The 19,763-nt window shown below is 37.1% G+C and overlaps 1 long non-coding RNA gene across 1 annotated transcript; it reads left to right on the top strand.

The window, feature by feature from the left end:
- The first annotated feature begins 546 nt into the window (after nucleotides 1-546).
- LOC137014394 (uncharacterized) lies at nucleotides 547-13,611 on the top strand. Its single transcript, XR_010893844.1, has 4 exons — nucleotides 547-658; nucleotides 4,626-4,744; nucleotides 9,741-9,837; nucleotides 12,638-13,611. It is a non-coding gene; the product is annotated as an uncharacterized lncRNA (long non-coding RNA).
- Nucleotides 13,612-19,763: the final 6,152 nt, after the last annotated feature.

Genomic DNA, 19,763 nt, shown 5'->3' on the forward strand with positions numbered 1-19,763 from the left:
TTCGCTAACACTCCCTATTTAAAACGAACGGCAACTCCATTCATAATTTAGCTGCCCACTGCTGCACTCCATTGTATGAGCCGGCCCCAGAGCTTTTCAGTCATATTTCAGCTCGCACAATATAATGCATTTTGACAAGTAAATTGCTTGCCTTTTTGCTGATAGCGTTGCACATAAATAATGAATTCTTAGTAATAGCTACAGGAATAATACACACCATAGACTGATGCAAATGACAGACTTATAATTGATGATGAGGTGCGATAGTTTAGATTTATGGGTAAAACTTAATGTAGCAAAAACAGTCATGGACAAATAAACTTTCTTGTTTGTTTTTATTTAATAGCAAAATGTTCTTTTAAAGGTGCCCAAGAACGTTTTTTTACAAGATGTAATATAAGTCTAAGGTGTCTCCTGAATGTGTATGTGAAGTTTTAGCTCAAAATACCCCATAGATTTTTTTTTGTATTAATTTTGGGGCACCATTAACAATGCACTGATTTACACTCGGCGCCGCCCCTTTAAGATGCGAGCTTCCTGCCACACCAGCTGTCAACTATATTACAGCGCATTTACAAAGTTCACACAGCTAATATAACCCTCAAATGGATCTTTACAAGATGTTCGTCATACATGCTGTATGCATGCTTCGAATTATGTGAGTAAAGTATTTATTTTGATGTTAAAAGTTTAATTCTGAGTGAATCTGAGGCTGGGCTCCGTGGCTAACGGCTAATCCTACACTGTTGGAGAGATTTATAAAGAATGAAGTTGTGTTTATGAATTATACAGACTGCAAGTGTTTAAAAAATGAAAATAACGACAGTCTTGTCTCCGTGAATACAGTAAGAAACGATGGCAACTTTGACCTCATTTAACAGTACATTAGCAACATGCTAACGAAACATTTAGAAAGACAATTTACAAATATCACTAAAAATATCATGATATCATGGAACATGTCAGTTATTATTGCTTCATCTGCCATTTTTCGCTGTTGTTCTTGCTTACCTAATCTGATGATTCGGCTGTGTGCAGATCCAGACGTTAACTGGCTGCCCTTGTGTAATGCCTTTGATAATTGTTGGGAACGTGGGCTGGCATTATGCAAATATTGGGGCGTACACCCCATCTGTTACGTAACAGTCGGTGTTATGTTGAGATTCGCCTGTTCTTCGGAGGTCGTTTAAACAAATGAGATTTATATAAGAAGGAGGAAACAATGGAGTTTGAGACTCACCTTTGTCTTTTCCATGTACTGAACTCTTGTTATTTAACTATGCCGAGGTAAATTCAATTTTTGAGTCAAGGGCACCTTTAAAAATGAATGGATGCCATTTCCCAGCTGGAAATTCCAGTTACATCCAGCATGATATCTAGCTGGTCATTAGTCAATTCAAGCTGGTTTAGATGGACATCCCTGTTGCAAATACCTTCAATGCTAGTCTAAAGAATAATGTTTCAATTTGCCAGACACTCTTAAATTGATTTACGTTGTATTGAAGAGTTGTATCAAAAGTTTGGGATTGGTAATAGTGGGGCTTTTTTTTTTATGTTTTTAAAAAAGGAGACTCTTATGCTCACCAAGGATGCATTTATTTGAACAAAAAGTACAGCAAAACAGTAATATTCTGAAATACTATTACAATAACTTTTTTCTATTTGAATATATTTTAAAATGTAATTTATTCCTGTGATGCAAAGCTGAATTTTCAGTACCATTACTCCAGTCTTCAGTGTCACATGATCCATTAGAAATAGGGGTGTAACGGTACACGTATTTGTACCGAACCGTTTCGGTACAGGGCTTTCGGTACGGTGCACGTGTGTACCGAAGCATTACATTGCAACCAATATTCACCACCAATAACCGCAATAAGCTCTGCATTTTGTTACTTTCGATAAGAAACAAAGTATCATCCTTCAAATTCTGTCCACGAAATCATGAAGTTTAAACAGAAAATGCCATTTTGACGTGCTTTGATGTGGGGTGACAGATCACTGTACAGGCGCCTCAGTTCAACCGGCAGCGCGAGCGCGGAGCGCAAGTGAATGTGTTCATCTCTTCCTCCTTAATACTAGTTACAGAATAAACATGAAAGAACATCTGAAGGTATGTTGCAAGATTCAGTACAACTTACTGAAACGGTCATATCTCATGTAATCGCTCATTCAGTGTTTCAACGGTGGAAAGACATCAATGAAAGCGTCCTTATTCAACAATATGTCATGATGCATTTACCTCAGAAAAGCCATTCAGTGTTCACAGCTTGTTAGTTCGCTATAGAGAAATGAACTCTTTCGCTTAATGTTTATATTATATATTATAATATATTAATATAATTAATATATTAGCCAATATATTCATTATTTTACTTAATCTTTTAGATCCTGATTAGGCTATCTATTAGAAATGATTATATTTCAACAACGAATTGGAGTAAAAACATTTAGAAGTTAATGCAAAAACTGCCTTAGGTGCATCTTACAGGTTTGCATACAATTTGTTATTTGAGTGTTGATTATTTTATCTAAAAATAAAAAGCAATTGAATTTAGGGTAATAGTTTGGGCTTCTTTCAAGTTAGGGCTCCCTACATAGTTTATAGCATTAGCAGAGATCATTTTTTTATCCTTAAGAAACTTTTAGTTTTAATTTAATTTAATATATTTAAAGACAAAAACAAAATTTGTTCAGTAAACCTCTGTTTAATAATAAAAAAAAGCAATTTTATGTTTAGTTTTCTCTCCACCTGCTGTACCGAAAACTGTACCGAACCGTGACTTCAAAACCGAGGTACGTACCGAACCGTGAGTTTTGTGTACTGTTACACCCCTAATTAGAAATAATTGTAATATGCTTTTCTGCTCAAGAAACAATTACTATTATAAATGTTTTTTTTTTTTTTTGTGTGTGGAAACTGTCAAACTTTTTTTAGGATTCTTTTAGAAACAACTAGCAACAAGAAAAAACACAGGAAGTAAACATAACATAATGGTTACAGTACTCCCCCCTCCCTGTAAGGCACATCCTTGTTTAACAACAGACAGTCCAAGGAAACAAAGAACCAGGCTGAAACCAATAGACTTGAGGGTCAAGGCAGAACCGCAGGCTCATGGGACCGATGCGGAGATGGTGGCTCGGCAGAAAAGGGCGGAGCGTAGGGAGTGAGAACAGCGGTGGAGCTGGAGGGAAGGAGCCCGGTGGAGCCGAAGGGGTGGAGGGATGAGGCGTAGGTGGGGGCCCGAAAGTCTCTGTCGCAACCAGGGTGACACCTGACCACGGTGGAGCCGGAGGTAAAAGAGAGTCTTGCGGAGCCTGAAGGATGACAGACCACGGTGGAGCTGAGAGAGCGTGGAGCCAAGGTGGAGATGATTGGTCAACAAGCCGAGGTGGAGCCCAGGGCTCAGAGGAGCTAGGGAATCCTCTCATTAAGGCAGAGCTGGAGACTGGAAAGTCTAAAGTGGATCCGAGTATCCAGACAGAGCTACCAAAGAGGAGCCATAGGACTGAAGTTTTGACCAATTTCTGCCTATTTTTTAATTGTTCACAAACTATATTAATTTAAATGGAGACAGTGAAGCTCAAGTGATCTGCCTCATGAAACCTTTTGATCCTCGAGGATGAACGTCGCTGTCACGTGAATTCTAGTCTGAAGTTTCTCTTTTTAGAGAACATATATGCCAAAAATTGACTATTAAACAATCATAGAAAGTTTTAGTCTGTGACCTCTCTGTTGTTGGCCATTCTATGATCCTTTTCTTTGACCTGCACTGATAGCACACCTGGGAATGACAAAAGCAAGCCTGCGTGCCCTCCACACACCGTGGAAGAGAGAAAAACACAGCGGACAGTGATTGAAAAGTGTCAGCGACACAAGGGTTGTTTTTCTTGGCTGGAACAGCTTGTTGTCTCAGAGTGACAGATGACAAGACGTTCCCGGGTGCTGACGAGGTAACGATGATTGCGACAGGAATAATGAAGGGCATGCTGACAGTGAGCGTGATTACATTTAGATCTCTATCTCCCCTGCCAATAAACCAACACGGCTGCTTCTTTACCTTCTGGGATTAATTAAATCAAAGATAAAGATAATAAAGGTAATTGCAACTGCCTTCATCATGGTTCATAGTCGGAATCATGCTCCTGCTGTTTAAACACACACAGACAGGTGTGTAAGCAGCAACAGGAACACACACGTATCAGTGTTTCTTCACATACAGACACTCTTGTTCCAGACGCTGACTTTTTCATGAAAACTAACACAATTAATCTCTTCTTTTTTGTTTTATGAATGCAACATTAAAACTGTTAAAAATTAGAAGGTTTTTTTTGTGCTTTTCTTCAATAATAAAGATAAATAAATGCAATGAAGTTAGTTGTAGTCAATTGTAGTCATTTTTCATGCCTTCATCTTTTACTTTTTACTACATTTCAATGTTCTTTTGTATATAAACTTTAATGTTTTACCTTTCAGTCTTAAACTATGAAAATTCATACAGTCAGTATGAATTGTCTTTACAATTATGATAATTTAAACTGTAAAATAAACATAAAAAATATTTATTTCAGTTGTTTGAATAATCTTGATGTCATTTAATCCTGCTTTCTTTCTTTTTTTCCAGTTTGAAAACCAGATGCGAGTACTTACCTGTCTTGTGACATGCTCCATGTTGCTGTTTACCAAGGAGACAACAGTGTCAGTGAAGAGCAGCTTTACATGTGAAAATAAAGAAATAGCAAGGTAAAAAAAAACTTGCTACTTTTTTTCATTGTGAAAATTAAGTACATTTCACCTCCAAAATGCAAATGTAATGCAAAATGTCATAGTAGTAATTAACCTTTTTTGTATTTAATAAAGATTTTTAATTTAAACTTGTCAAATTGTATTTCCCCCTCCCTTCACTATTTTAAATTGTCCTGCATTATTTTGACAAGTGCATATTTTACAAATATTCCATATCGTTATAAAAGCTACATGCATAATTATAAATAAATTAGGAAAATGCTTTTTAAAATAGTTTCAGATGGAGTGTACTATGTCACACCGCAGGACATTAATTGTCATGAAAATGTCACAATGCAAAATAAATAAATAAATAGTATGGTTGCAAAAACAGGCTTTTTTTCATGTAAGAAATAATTTTATTTTTTCTCTCTTGATTTTGGTGTGAAATATAAGCTGGACATGACACGAGTATGATGCATTATATTCTGATCACTGTTCATTATAGATTGTTAGACTAGATAAAGAACATAGTGCACTGTTTCATCCCTGAGCCATCATCCTCAGAATCTCAAGACTTCTGACTCTGCATCAAAGCCTTTTGTTATGAAAGAGGTGGAAAATTGCAGAGCATCATCCGATATGAAACAGGAAAGGATATCATCCCTGTGATCTTCAGCCCATGGAGACCCACAGCCATAAACTGCATAATGATCATATTATAGGCGTCATAAAGCTCTGTTTTTGTAGTCCCGCAAAGCTCGTTAGAGAGAGATATCAAACTTAAAGCATTACCCTTGAATAACTTTGGCTTCAGAACTTCATTTCTTTATTCTCAGACTCTCTTACATCTTCGTTGTAGCTGCCAGCTATTGGAATGATCCTTTAAAGTGAACATTTTCATCCATTACTTCTCTTTTTACTCTCTCAATATAACACGTTTAATGCAAAAATAACGTGTGTTAATCAACCAAGCGTATAAATGAGCCCTATGAGTATTGTGGTTCCTTGTGAAATAGATGGTCTCTTGAATTTTGTCTTCATTAGCCTTTTATACTCAAGTTTTTCTTTCATAGCTCAATTTAAAAGTAAAAATGTTTTGCTTCTGTATCTTGGCAAAGCTGAACACAGTTTGAGATCTCATTGAGATCTTTTCTGATACTTTTGAGGGTTTTTTTTTTTTTTTTTTAGTTACACTTTGTTTCGATGGTCCACTTTAGACATTCTACTAACTGTAAGTAACTTCGCAACTACATGACAACTAACTCTCATTAGAGTATTAGAAGACTGTAAGGTCTGGGTTAGTAGCAGGGCTTGACATTGACACCCGTGGATTGCATCTCTTGGCTCACTGACATCTCTTGGCATTTGAGACGGGTGCACGATTAAGGAAACTGTGAGAACAATGTCATTAATCAAATAACTCAAAAGATGACCACATTCACACAAACAATTACCAATGACAGCTGAACAGAAGAGGAAGTATAAATGCACATAGTAAATGAGGACATTAAACAGAAATGGCTGGACAGAGATTAAGTAATCAGACACCATAGCCACTAATGAGAACTAATACAGACATGACAGAAACAACTGAACAGAACAGAATTGTGACCATGGTGGTGTCAATGTTGGAAGAAGTCAGGGTGGAGCTTTGGCTGAAGGGCTGGGTGGAACTTAGGAGACGATCGTCGGCGGTGGAACCAGGGTGAATGGAGGAACCGGCAAAGCAGAAAGGCTGACGGACATGGGTAACTCCGATGGCCTAGAAGCCTGAGGCTGAGCTGAGGGCTTGCGGGACCGAGGCGATGACAGGGAGTCGGCTGTCTGGAGCAATGCTGGAGCAGACAAGGATGACAGGGAGGTCGGAGGATGGGAGGAGCCCGATGACGCCGTAGGGGTGGAGGGTGTAGGCACCGCCGGAATCCTGGAAGTCCGTGTCCGTTGACCGCCGGAGGCTGACCTGGAGTGACGAGGGAGCCCAGCAGAGTCTCAGGGCAGATGGGCCACAGAGCTGAAGTGAAGACGACAGGCTGAGGTGGAGACATGGCCCTGGAGGTCCTAGGTGCAGCCGGGGACTTGGCCTCATGCCGAGCTAGTGGAGGGGAAGCCCGAGCTGATGTGGATGAACCACATGGAGCTAGTGCTGGGGGCAGTGCCGAGGAGCTGGCCAACACCAGTGGTGCTGACAGATCCAGGGGACTGGACATGACCAGCAATGGAGATGGGACCAGGAAATCAGACAGGAGCATAGGCAGAAGAAGATAATCTCCGGATGGGACCAGCGATCTCTCATGTCTAGGTCCACTCCTGTCTCTCAGATGGACTGATCCCCATGCGTAGACACACAGGCTGTGTAGTCATTCGGCTCTGGTTCTGTGATATCCTCGGTGGGTGTCTCGAACTCGCTGGCTATGAGTGAGGGTCCGCTGTCCTGGAGCATCCACCCCAAATACCCCAGCCACCTTCGGTTCTCGGGGAGGAGGACATGCATCGTGTGAGTCCATGGTTTATAATACTTGTTTATGAGGGTCACTTTGATTGGCTGTTCAGTTTAGAGAAAGAGTTAGTGTGCGTGAATAAAAGTGAAAGTGATGAAAGCAAACAAAGTCAAAAAGTCAAGACGGTGTACAGACAGAAGGCTGTTCTAATTTTACGTCATCTTGCCTGAGCATTTCAATGCGCTGATAACAACACGAGCCACCTGGAATTAAGAAAGTGATCAGCATGATTGATATTCAAAAAGGTAAGCAAGCACTGCTTTGTTTATGGTTTGTATATCTGCAGTCCTATAGTTTTCGTTTTACTTTTACAATGACGAATATAGGCTATACCTGCTGATATAGACAGTTATTTTCTTACACACAGGTGCAGAATGCATGTGCTAGTGTTGGCTGTCAGTTGTAGTATTTGTGGTATGTTCAAGCGCAGATTTTTGGCCTAGATGCAGCCAATGCGAGACGACAACACAGTCAGTTTTCTTCACCCCTATTTCTTTTACATCAGCTTGGTGCGTCACAACCTACTAATACTCTAATGACTGGTAGTTGACATGTAGTTGCAAAGTTACTTATAGTAAGTACACTGTCTAAAGTGGACTATTAAAATAAAGTGTTACCTTTTTTTCAAATCTGAGAATTGAGAGACTTGGGTTTCCATTTCCTTTTTATTTTGCCTAGGAGAAACAATTGAGATATTAAAAAGATCTCATTTGTGATTTTTCTGTTCTGCCAGATAAGCCCCGCTGTGGACTGGGCAGCGGTGGGCTCGAGTGTGTGCTTGTGTTGAGATTACTCTCTAATGACACTTGAAATCCCTCTCCATGAGCCCAAGGTGACGTAATATGAAAACAAAGCTCAGATCTGAACTCCCGGCGATTTCGTTTTTCAGAACTCAAGAGCTGCTTTGATCGATAAACTGCAGTGGGTGATGAGATGTGTTTGAATTGGTTTTGTTGCCATATATTTGGCAATGTGTATCAAAACTAAAACTGTTCAAGGTTCTGTTGTCAGTTCCCTGGTGGTTTACTTGGCATTTGTTGAGAAAGTTTGGGCCATATGGGGGATTTACGTGCACACAGATAAGCTTTCCATTGTTTTCATTAGCATACAGACCATATGGGTTTTGACACATTAGCAGATACTTGATGGCCAACGCATTAGTGTGGAAAACACAGAGGTGATGACTAGTGAGAAAAAAAAGTCTGTTCATCTTGCGTACGTGTAACAGGCTTATCACACTCTATCATACTTTATTAGTTTATGAGATCTACTCTGAAACTATGAATCTTCTCTGAGATTTCAGGAGAATCAGGAGACTTGAGTAGCAGCCTTCATTTGCTATACATTTAATCTCATTTCTGTCTAGGATAAACACTGCAGATCTCATGGTATTAAGCAGAGATGAAGTTTTTTTCTTGTTAAAAATTTTATTCTCATATTACACTTTGTGCACGGCAGATGATATGGTATCATCATTAATAGTACATTGGGTGTTTTGTATATATATATATATATATATATAAACATTAATATTGTGAAATATTATTACAATTTAAAATAACTGTTTTCTATATGAATATATTTCACAAAGTAATTTATTCCTGTGCTCAAAGCTGAATTTTCAGCATCGTTACTCCAGTCTTCAGTGTCACATGATCCTTCAGAAATCATTCTAATATGCTGATCTGCTGCTCAAGAAACATTTAATGTGTACAATTGTACAAAATATTTGTGTACAATATTTTTTTTCAGGATTATTTGATGAATAGAAAGTTCAAAAGAACAGTGTTTATCTGAAATCTAATCTTTTGTAACATTATAAATGTCTTTACTGCCACTTTTGATTGATTTAATGCATCCTTGCTGAATAAAAGTATTAATTTTTTTATTTTATTTTCAAAAAAATAAAAATAAAAATTCTAACTGACCCCAAACTTTTGAACGGTAGTGTATAATGCTACAGAAGCTTTGTATTTCAGATAAATGCTGTTCTTTTGAACTTTCTATTCATCAAGGAATCCTGAAAAAACTGTTTTCAACATTGAAAATAATCATAAATATTTATTGAGCAGCAAATCAGCATATTAGAATGATTTCTGAAGGATCATGTGACACTGAAGACTGGAGTAATGATGCTTGAAATTCAGCTTTGCATCACAGGAATAAATTACTTTGTCAAATATATTTAAATAGTACACAGTTATTTTAAATTGTAATAATATTTCACAATATTACTGTTTTTACTGTATTTTTATTTAAATAAATGTAGCCTTGGTGAGCAGATGAAACTTCTTTTAAAAACATTAAAAATCTTAGTGGTTCCAAACTTTTGGACTGTACTGTAATATATATATATATATATATATATATATATATATATATATATATATATATATATATATATATATATATATATATATATATATATATATATATATATGAACATAATTGTTATGAACCCAGTATGGGTCATATTTGTGGGTTGTTTGTTTTTTCCGTTGTTTGTTTTGCAGGATGGAGTTAGGGTGAGTGACGTCATTATGGCTGAGGACTTACACCTGTGTTGGAGCTGATGCCGGCAAATTTAAGCAGTTCCCTTCAGTTGTGATGGTGTGTGTTCTCCCCTCCTCATGCTGTTTATATATATATATAATATATATATATATAATTAGAACATAATGAAAGTTATCCAATGTGCACTGTGCACAGTTTGTTGGTTTGGTGTATATATATATATATATATATTAAATAAACTAGAAACATGGCGGTTTTAAGCTGTAAGCAAATTAGCGCTGAGCTGTGTCATTAGCCATGCAAGTCACTTCCCATCATGCTTTTAGTTTGCACAGTTGTTAGAGAGCAATGTGGCAGCAAAATGGCAGCTCACTGTCTTGAGAACATTTCAGCACATAAGCATGATATAACTGCAAGTCGGACAGGATGTCTAACCGGCATGATGACCAGTGATTGGTTCTGTACAGAACAAGCTTTATTGTTTTGAGAAAAATAGATCATAGGCAAGCATTCACATTCAAGAGCATTTTATAGGATAAAAGTTTGTACATTGATTATCATTGATTGTTTAGAGCAGCCACTTGCAGAAAAAATAAATTGGTACCCATGTTTAAGAGTAACAAACACAAGAAGACTTCAGTAGGGGTCTTTGATACTCAGAATACGAAGAAAGTGTGTTTTTCAGAATTTAAAATACAAAAAAATTACGTTTTTTCTCATTTCCAAGATATCACGCAGACTATTTCAAAGGCCTAATGACAAATGGCAAAAAATAAATATATAATGGGAAGTAAAACCCTTTCCAAATTAGAAAAGTTCAGCTTTAAAGGGTCACTGGTGTCCAGGTCTTTAGAGACCCGTGGCCCTGAAGACAACATATTTCAAGGTGTCAGGGAGACCAGTGAGACAGTTCTCCTGTGTAAGCCGAGAAGAGCCAAAGAGGCCAAAAGATTTCTGGGATGCTGACTTTATGCATTCTGCTTTTAAGAGTCTTAGCTCAGAAAGAGCATCCAAGGAAATACCAGTGCCCTACTTATGTATATATATATATATATATATATATACATACATATACAAAAAAAATGTCAAAATATACTGTAAATATGGATTAACAGTCATAATTTCTTCATTAAATAATTGGTTTTGACTCTTTTAAAAATATATTTTCAATATATACTACATATACAGTGTCTTTTTCCTTCTTTTTTAATATTTGAAGGTTTAATATTGTTTTTTAAATACACGTTATTTCAAGCCACACTGTTTGCAACATTCCCTTGTGAAAGATAAGTGAGCTTAATTATACTGAATGTACACTTGTAGTCTATATGAATCTTAAAAGTATATAAAAAAAAAACCTGCTTGCAGATAATATTAAATATTAATGAAATAGAGTGTACTTAAAGAGAGTACACTTTCATTGTTGTTTCTTAAAAACATTGTTTTTGTCATGCTTTAAAGAAGTTCACTTGTTTTGATGTGTTGACTAACATACTATAAAGCACATGTAAATTACTTGATTACAATTTTAACTGTAGTGTGTTATTCGATTACATTTTAATTCATGTTAAATGTACTAAATTGCCCCTTCATTAGCAGTACACTTTAACCACATTTCAAAGACAATATAAGTAATTATAAAAACACAGACACAGATGTACTTAAAGGGTTAGTTCTCTCAAAAATGAAATTTCTGTCATTAATTACTCACCCTCATGTCGTCCCAAACCCATAAGGCCTTCGTTAAACTTCAGAACACAAATTAAGATATTTTTGATGAAATACGAAGGTTTCCAAACCACCCATAGTAAGCAACGACATTGTACCTTTTGAGGTCCAGAAAGGTAGTAAAAAATTGTCAAAATAGTCAACGTGACTGCAGTGGTTCAACCTCAGTGTTATGAAGTGAGGAGAATAATTTCTGTGTGGAAAAACAAAACAATAACAAACAAACAATAACGTAACACGGAACTATGTCAACAGCGTAGGAGACTATCAGCGAAGACAAAAAATTGTTGAATAAAGTCGTTATTTTTGTTTTGCCTTTGCACATAAAAGTATTCTTGTCACTTCATAACATTAAGGTTGAACCACTGTAGTCACATTGACTATTTTAATGATGTCTTTAATATCTTTCTGGACCTCAAAAGGTGCAGTGACGTTGCTGCCTATGTGTGGTTCAAAAACCTTCGGATTTCATCAAAAATATCTTAATTTGTGGTCCAAAGATGAACAAAGGTCGTACAACATGAGGGTGGGTACTTAATGGCATAAATTTCATTTTTGGGTGAACTAACCCTTTAAGTCCTACTTAAGTGAGCAACTTTAAAAATGTTCAGCTGATTTTACGGATCAAATTTTAAACTACAATATATTTTTATTTAATTACAACTAATATGCAATTAAGTGCCCGAAAACATTACATTCAGTTCACACTTAAGTATGTTCTTTTAAAGTTTTCTTTGATAACTTCTCCTTTTAAAAGTATGCTTAAGTGGACTTCTTTTTCACAATATTTAGCATACTTGAAACGTTTTTTTTGTGAATGTCTATAAATACTTAAAATACACTGAAAAGTTTTGATCAAAATGGTTAATGTACTGTAGCATTGTTAGCTTATCAACATGCTAACACTAAACTTTATCCAAAATAAATGTTGAAGCTATTTTCTTGGTTGACTCGGCAACTGTGAACCTGTGTGCAGGTACACACTGTAGAGTGTTCTAGATCTGTCATATGTTATTTCATGTTGGTTTGATGTTGTCTTGGTAGGCAGTACAAAGCAAGGTTGCATGCTAGCATTTTGGAACCGAACTGGTATGTTCTAAATCTGTTGTTATCCAGTGAGAAGACTTTCACTGTGTGTTCAGTGATTTTTTTTTTTCTTCTTCTCCAGGCTTCAGGTTGGACTGTAGTCCCCAGTGTGAAAGACTGAAGAAGATGGACACAGCTCTTAATCACAGATCGGTGAGACTGCAGGAACACAAACTCATTATCAAGAAGCTCCTGTGTCCACCGAGACCTGATCAGACTCTCCACCTCCAGAACCCAAGAGGATTCGGCAAACACCCACCCTAATCCCTGCGCTAGATCAGTGCCAGGACCAGCTGAAGCCCTTTAGCTAATGAGGCACTGTGGAGACACCCTCATGGACAGGTGCAGTAATGTACACTAAATCAAAGACCAGGTAGATGATGGACATAAACAGAGTTGGAGGTGGCAAATCTGTTTCCTTTACAAACTGATCAGTGTTTTGGAAAGCTGTTGGTGAGTGCATTTGCAGAAATAGACTGACCTAACATGTTATAGTAGACATATTTGATATAAAGTAGCACAATCAAATTTATTATTACTTAAATTAAATTAATAATGTGGGGCCCAAAAGTGGAGAGGTTGCCACTGCATCGGACCAAAACACAGCATAACGGTGGCCATTACAGGAAGTTTGGGTTTTCCCAAGGTGGCGACGACCGCTACAGTTCTTTCTGCATCATCTACCTGCCATCCCATGGCCACGGAGACTTCTCACATCCTGTCTACGCCCCATGTTACGGCCACGAAGGCTGCTCAAGGACTGTCTATGCCAGGGGTTGGCAACCTTTTTGTCATGAAGTGCCATTTTTAAGTTTCATTTTCAAACCAAGCACCTTTCTGTTGATCAACACAGCAATTTTTGCATGATAACTTGTAAATAAATGGGGAAATTGTATGCAAAATTTCCAATCGCATGGATTCCCATTGAAATAACTGGATATCGTCTGTGAAAATTCACTGAACAATGGTAAACGTGACCACACCTTAATACCAAAATTCACAAGGTTGCTTTGTTGTTCTCTCTGGTAAATTATATTGTTTTTTTGGACATTATTAATCTCCCTCTCAGTAGATGTTAATGTAGAGTGAAATCACCAACATCTAGCCTATAGTATTACCTTTGTCATGTGTGCAGAGAGTTGTCAAATAGGGATAACCTCTGATACATTACCCACTGCGGCCACACTGAGGAACTAGAGCTTGTTTAATGATCTGAAAAGGGAAGCATGTCTTTTTATAGGGGTTTATAATGGTCCCAAACATCGAAAGTTTCATTTTTGTGTCTCCATCTGCGTCACACATATAGAAAACTCAGAGCAGAGCTACATAAATGCTTTATTCAATCTCTTTTTGAAAATGCAGCTACTTGTTTGTTTTATTGAAATTGGTAGGCCTAGTCATCATGATATTCTGTTAAAAAAAAAAAAAAATTCTAATTCTGGCACAATTCACATTTCTGTTCATTTTGAGGTATCATCTGTTCAAGTTTTATGCACTGAAGTTTAATACTTAGAGTTAAGGTGCAGTCACACTGGTGAAATTTCATTGGCCAGAAATCTCGAAATTTCCAATCACGTGTATTTCACCTTAAAGGGATAGTTCACCCAAAAATGAAAATTTGATGTTTATCTGCTTACCCCCAGGGCATCCAAGATGTAGGTGACTTTTTTTCTTGAGTCGAACGCAAATGATGATTTTTAACTGCAACTGCTGCCGTCTGTCAGTCAAATAATAGCAGTAGATGGGAACTTCAACTATAACAGTAAATAAAACTTCCATAGACAAATCCAAATTAAACCCTGCGGCTCGTGACGGCACATTAATGTCCTAAGACACTAAACAATTGGTTTGTGCAAGAAACCGAACATTATTTATATAATTTTTACCTCTAATACACCACTATGTCCAACTTCCTTCAGCTTCCTGTTAGTGAGGTCAAAAAACGCGTTGTGATGACGGAAGTGATGTCTCGCCCATATACTTCAATGAGCGCGAGACATCACTTCCGTTGTCAGAGCGCGATCAGACCTCACTCACCGGAAGCTGAACGAAGTTGGACATAGTGGTGTATTAGAGGTAAAAAATTATATAAATACTGTTCGGTTTCTCGCACAAACCGATCGTTTCGTGTTTTAGGACATCAATGTGCCGTCACGCGCCACAGAGTTTAATTTGGATTTGTCTATGGAAGTTTTTTCAACTCTTATTGTTCAAGTTCCCAATCAAGTTCGACTGAACAAAAAAAGTCATCTACATCTTGGATGCCCTGGGGGTAAGCAGATAAACATCAAATTTTCATTTTTGGATGAACTATCCCTTTAAGGGTTCAGATCTTTAACCAAATACCATTTATTTCCAAACAGGTTTCCCTGTTTACTATTAATTCTGCAAATCAATCTTGGATAGTGAGATTCTCTACCCCCTTCTAAGACAACAGACATAACCCTAACATTTAAAAACTCTTGAGGACCCCATAATGTGTTAGTCTTGAAGGCAGTCAGGTGTGGGTCTAAGTAAGGTTTAGTGTTTAATTACTCCCCGGTGATCACTCTACAGGATGCATTCACTTGAGTCTCGAAGGGGTCTGAGGAAGGCGAGACTGTAGACATGATGTATCGCAGTATGTTTCAACCAGGTAAATCTTCACCTTACTGCGGTTGTAGCAGCTCTCTGATGACACTTGATTAAACTCCTAAAATGATTAAAGGCATAAATAATCTTGGCCTGGTGACATTTCTTTTCAAACTCCAGCAATCTGAGCACACAGTGAATCAAGCGTGATTAATTAAAATGTGTGGCTCTCACCATGAAGGGATTAATTTACGAGAATTTAACTGTGTGAATAGTTTTTGTGACTGTGTGAAAGTAATGTTTCAACATCACACCCCCTTTAGTGAAGCCTCAGTTAACATTAGGTTGTTTGTTATTAAGTCCACCCTTGTTTTCCGTCATGCATAATAACATATGGATATAGGTTCCAAAAACTAGTGAGCTGCCTTGCTGTCTTCGGGATTCATAGGCAGCTGCTTTAAGACAGAATCCTAACTGAAATATAACTTTATAAATGACTGATTTTGAACACTTTACATAGGCAGCAACTCCACGTCACACAAAACGGACAGGTGACTGGACTCGCAAGTCACAATTGATTCTGGTGATGTTAGCTTGTTGCTAAGCTAAAAACAAAATGATCTAAGCATAAAAATTCATAGTATGCACAAAAATGAGCTAAAATAGTTCATTTTTAATAAGTAGTGATATGCTGTGTAAATGTTATTATAAGAGGTCTTCAATTATATTTCTTTCTTTTTTTACTTTAGTTAGTGTAAAATGTTGCTGTTTGAGCATAAACAACATTTGCAAAGTTGCGACAATTAAAGTTCAATGCAAAGGGAGATCTTTCTTTTAAAGAATTCACTGTTTAAGGACTAAAACAAACGGCTGGTAGGGACTACAATGAGCTTCTCCCCAGGTTAGTTACATCACTAACCTTAAAATTTACATAAAAATTGCCCCGAGAACTTGCAGCAGATGAGGTGAGGCCATGTTGGGAAGAGTAGAAGAGTTAGAGAAGAGGAAGAGTTGTTGTAGTAGAGTGTTGTTGACATGCCGTCATTTTACGCCGGACTGCTTCACAAACGAGGGTCAATTCAACACAAAAGATGAACATGACGGCACATGCTAGTGGATGAGTTGAATCAACTCCACAGCAACTACATCAATTTATCCACTAATCATTCAGAAACGTCCAGTTTCATTCTAAAAGTTGTAACTTCTTCCCGAGTCTCTCCATCAGTGTCGACTCCGGTTTGAACAATGTAAGGCTGGTTTTCAGTATTGAATGAAATATTTTAATCAACATTTGATCAATTAATTCTGGGATTGCCTTTTCAATGAGATACAATTCTGAGTTTTGGCAAATAATTCACCCTATAAATCTGCATAATGTTGCCTGCCTTTTTCAACTGTTTTTATGTCAGGAGTCCACCTGCAGAATAATGCCTAATTTTTAGAGAGAAAAAAAAAAAAAGCTGACACTAGATGGTACCCTTTCAAAACGCACTCCATTGTACCTTGTTTAGCTCTAAATGGTAGATTAATGGCTAAATGGTATATATTAATAACTTTTTTAAGGTTATTGCCCTAGTGACAACTTTTGTACCATTTTTGTTTTTCTGAAAGTGTTAAAATGCTGTCTAGGTAGGCAGGACACTTACTTTTGATAGAGAACCGCAGTATCTCTGAAAGTATTTTTGGTCTTTTGGCTTTATTTCATATAAACAGTGTTAAAAATAACATCTGTTTCTCTAAGAGCTCCGAGATGAGATTTAGCGCCATTCTTGCGAGACATCTCAAGCTGCTCCTATCAGTAGAAAACGCTGGAGAACTATTAAGTTTGATAGAATGATTACAGTTTCTGCAATTTTTATAGCTGCCAAGATTTCCAGCACTTCAGATTTCAGACGATACCACATTTGTTAAACACTGAATATGAAAGTACAACTACATTTGACATGTTATCTTTGCTACACTATAATTATTTGCAAAGTTTTTCAGGTTAATGCCAATACAGTCCAACGTGAGGTGGTCTTACTCTTGGCAGACTTGTGGAATATCACTGTTTACAGACAGAATCTCAAGAATAATTTATTTAGTTATCCACCATAAGAACCATGATTAATCCTATGGTGAAACATCTACCGGTTGATATATTGCTTTTCTGAAGGAAAGTTTACCTTTCAAGAAAGACAGATGTTGAATTTAGCCTCATAAATTTAATAATAACCTTTCCCTAGGATCGTATAAATCTTTTTGGTGGGAAGGGAAATGTATATTCAAGCACAATTGCCACCAAGTTGCATGTATTCCAGGAATAGAAGATTACCAGTCAACGTTATGATGTCCCATATGTATAATCTGACTGTGGATGCACGCTCTAGAATTGCTTCAGAGTTAAGCTTTGGTGAGTTTTGCTGAGTGTAGTCCCTTCCTGATGCAAGTTATCGTAACTTTGCAGAGAAACTTATTACTTGAGGCATCACTCGCTTCTGTTTGATTGCAGCAGCAAATGTCATTTTGGATGACGCAGCACAATAACTTTGCATGTTAATTTAGAAAGCCTGGGATTTTTTTTTATGTCTCTGCAATATGAAGACAACCCATCAAAGTAATTCTAATCACTGACAGAGGCCAGGGGAAGAATTAGTTTGCGTGTGTATGTGCGTTTGTCCTTGTACTGTATACGTTTTCACAGCGCATTTCTTCTCTGTCCTCAAATGTCTTAAAAAAAGCTGATTAAAGAGTGACAAAATGATTATTATTCATAGTGAACCACGAAACTGATTTTGAAGTTAGCACATTTTAATTAAATAAAGTGATCTCAGAACCTGATTGAGACAGATGTCCAAATTAAACGTATTTTGAAATATTTATTGCATGTTATTCCAAAGAAAATGTTTGTCTTTAGAATGTTTTTGTTAAATATACTTTGCTAAATATACTTTATACTTTGTTAAATGTACTTGTTAAATGCTCTTTCACTCAAAAAATAATTGAGTTCTCTGTGATGTTCAATTTAAGTTTCATCTTTGTCTATGATGTTTCCCATATAAAATTCAAACACTGTAAATAGAAGCTGGATTCGAAATACTATGTCAGCAAATCTATGAACATGGCAGAGTGGGAGCGCAAGCGTTTGTAGAAGTTTTCTCTTTTGGTGCATATCAAAGTTTGGGGAACTCTGACCTACGAATTTGTGAAGTTAAAAGATGTAGTATCCAAACATCACGGGTTGGGTCAAATTTCATCATCAGAAGAGTACGTGCGTACGTGGATTTTTGTAACCGTGCATACTTGTACTTGTTTTTTGCAGTAATTAGTTTATCCACAAGGTGGCAACCGTGCCCTGGGTGCATCGATTCACAAGGTAGATGAAGAAAAACTGCATAAACAGAACAGACTGGAACACGTGCAAGCTACAGCGACAACGGAGGCCAACGGAGGTTGTGTGAAGAGGTTAGAAAGTACTCTAGCATGAAAGAATAAAATATGTTTATGTATATGTAAAATATGTAGGTTGTAACTCATGGCGAGAGAACTGCGCATGTGCAAGGCTGTGCGTTCGACTGCGCATACGTTAGCATACGTGTAAAAAAACAAAAGTATACCCAGGGCTTTACTCTTGACTCATATTCAAAGCTGCATGTTCGCAGTGTTGCAGGAGTAGTGAAGTTTATACTTTTTTTTTTTTTTTTTTTACATTTTTATTTATTAAATGCACAAGGTCTACATTCTTAGAAGAAAAGGTTCTGTGTAGAACCTTAAGTTCTGTCAGGCGTTTCATGTAAAGAACCTTTTAGGGATTTTTTTCATTTTTCAATTTAGTTTTAATTAAAGGTATACACTTTGCAACTTTTGTCCCTCTAGTGGTTCAAAAAACTACGATTTATCACAATTTTACCTCATGCAATTTGGCAAATGCTGTGCTTATTTTATGGGCAGCTTGTCAGAGCTGTACAACTCTGTGATCAGTAGCAAACGCTTCTCCATCTGAAAGTCAGAGGGTGCTCTTGCACAGAAACTGCGAATATGCCCTGCTGCCGAAGTAGAACATTTGTCATTCCAGGAAATCCTATACTATCACTGTAGCTGAATAAACAGAAGATTGAAACGTTTTGATTGATTAAACATGACTAATAAACACACGACTGCCTTATTCTGTGTAAGAAGCCACATCATCTCACAGAAGGACGCTCAACTGTCGTTATGAAGTGAGTTTGGAGTAAAAACGTTATTAAATGTTGTCTTTTGTTGGACAAGATGTTAATAAATGCTTTTCATGCCTGGAAAGATGTTCGACTGAACAGTTCTCAGTTCTCGCCATCTCCAAAAAGCCAAGCCAATGTTGATTCTGGTTTTATTACGACTATGCTGGCAAAAAGTTATATAATGCACAAACAAATATGAAGAAGAGTATGCCAAATTAGACACAAGGATATATCTCTGCAACGCTTTAGCATATTCAGACCAAACTTGGTACATGTCATCACAAGCATGACCTGAGGTTACATGCTGCCTCTCGGCACAGCTCCACCTACTGGTCTGGAAATACCAAAAATGGCTATTTTTGCTTATAACTTCTGAACGGTTTGGCCAAAAATTAGATTCAGCGCAGCACGATATGATATCTTATTTTACCATATCTGCCA

This window comes from Chanodichthys erythropterus, chromosome 23 (assembly GCF_024489055.1).
Source record: "Chanodichthys erythropterus isolate Z2021 chromosome 23, ASM2448905v1, whole genome shotgun sequence".
Classification (NCBI taxonomy): domain Eukaryota; kingdom Metazoa; phylum Chordata; class Actinopteri; order Cypriniformes; family Xenocyprididae; genus Chanodichthys; species Chanodichthys erythropterus.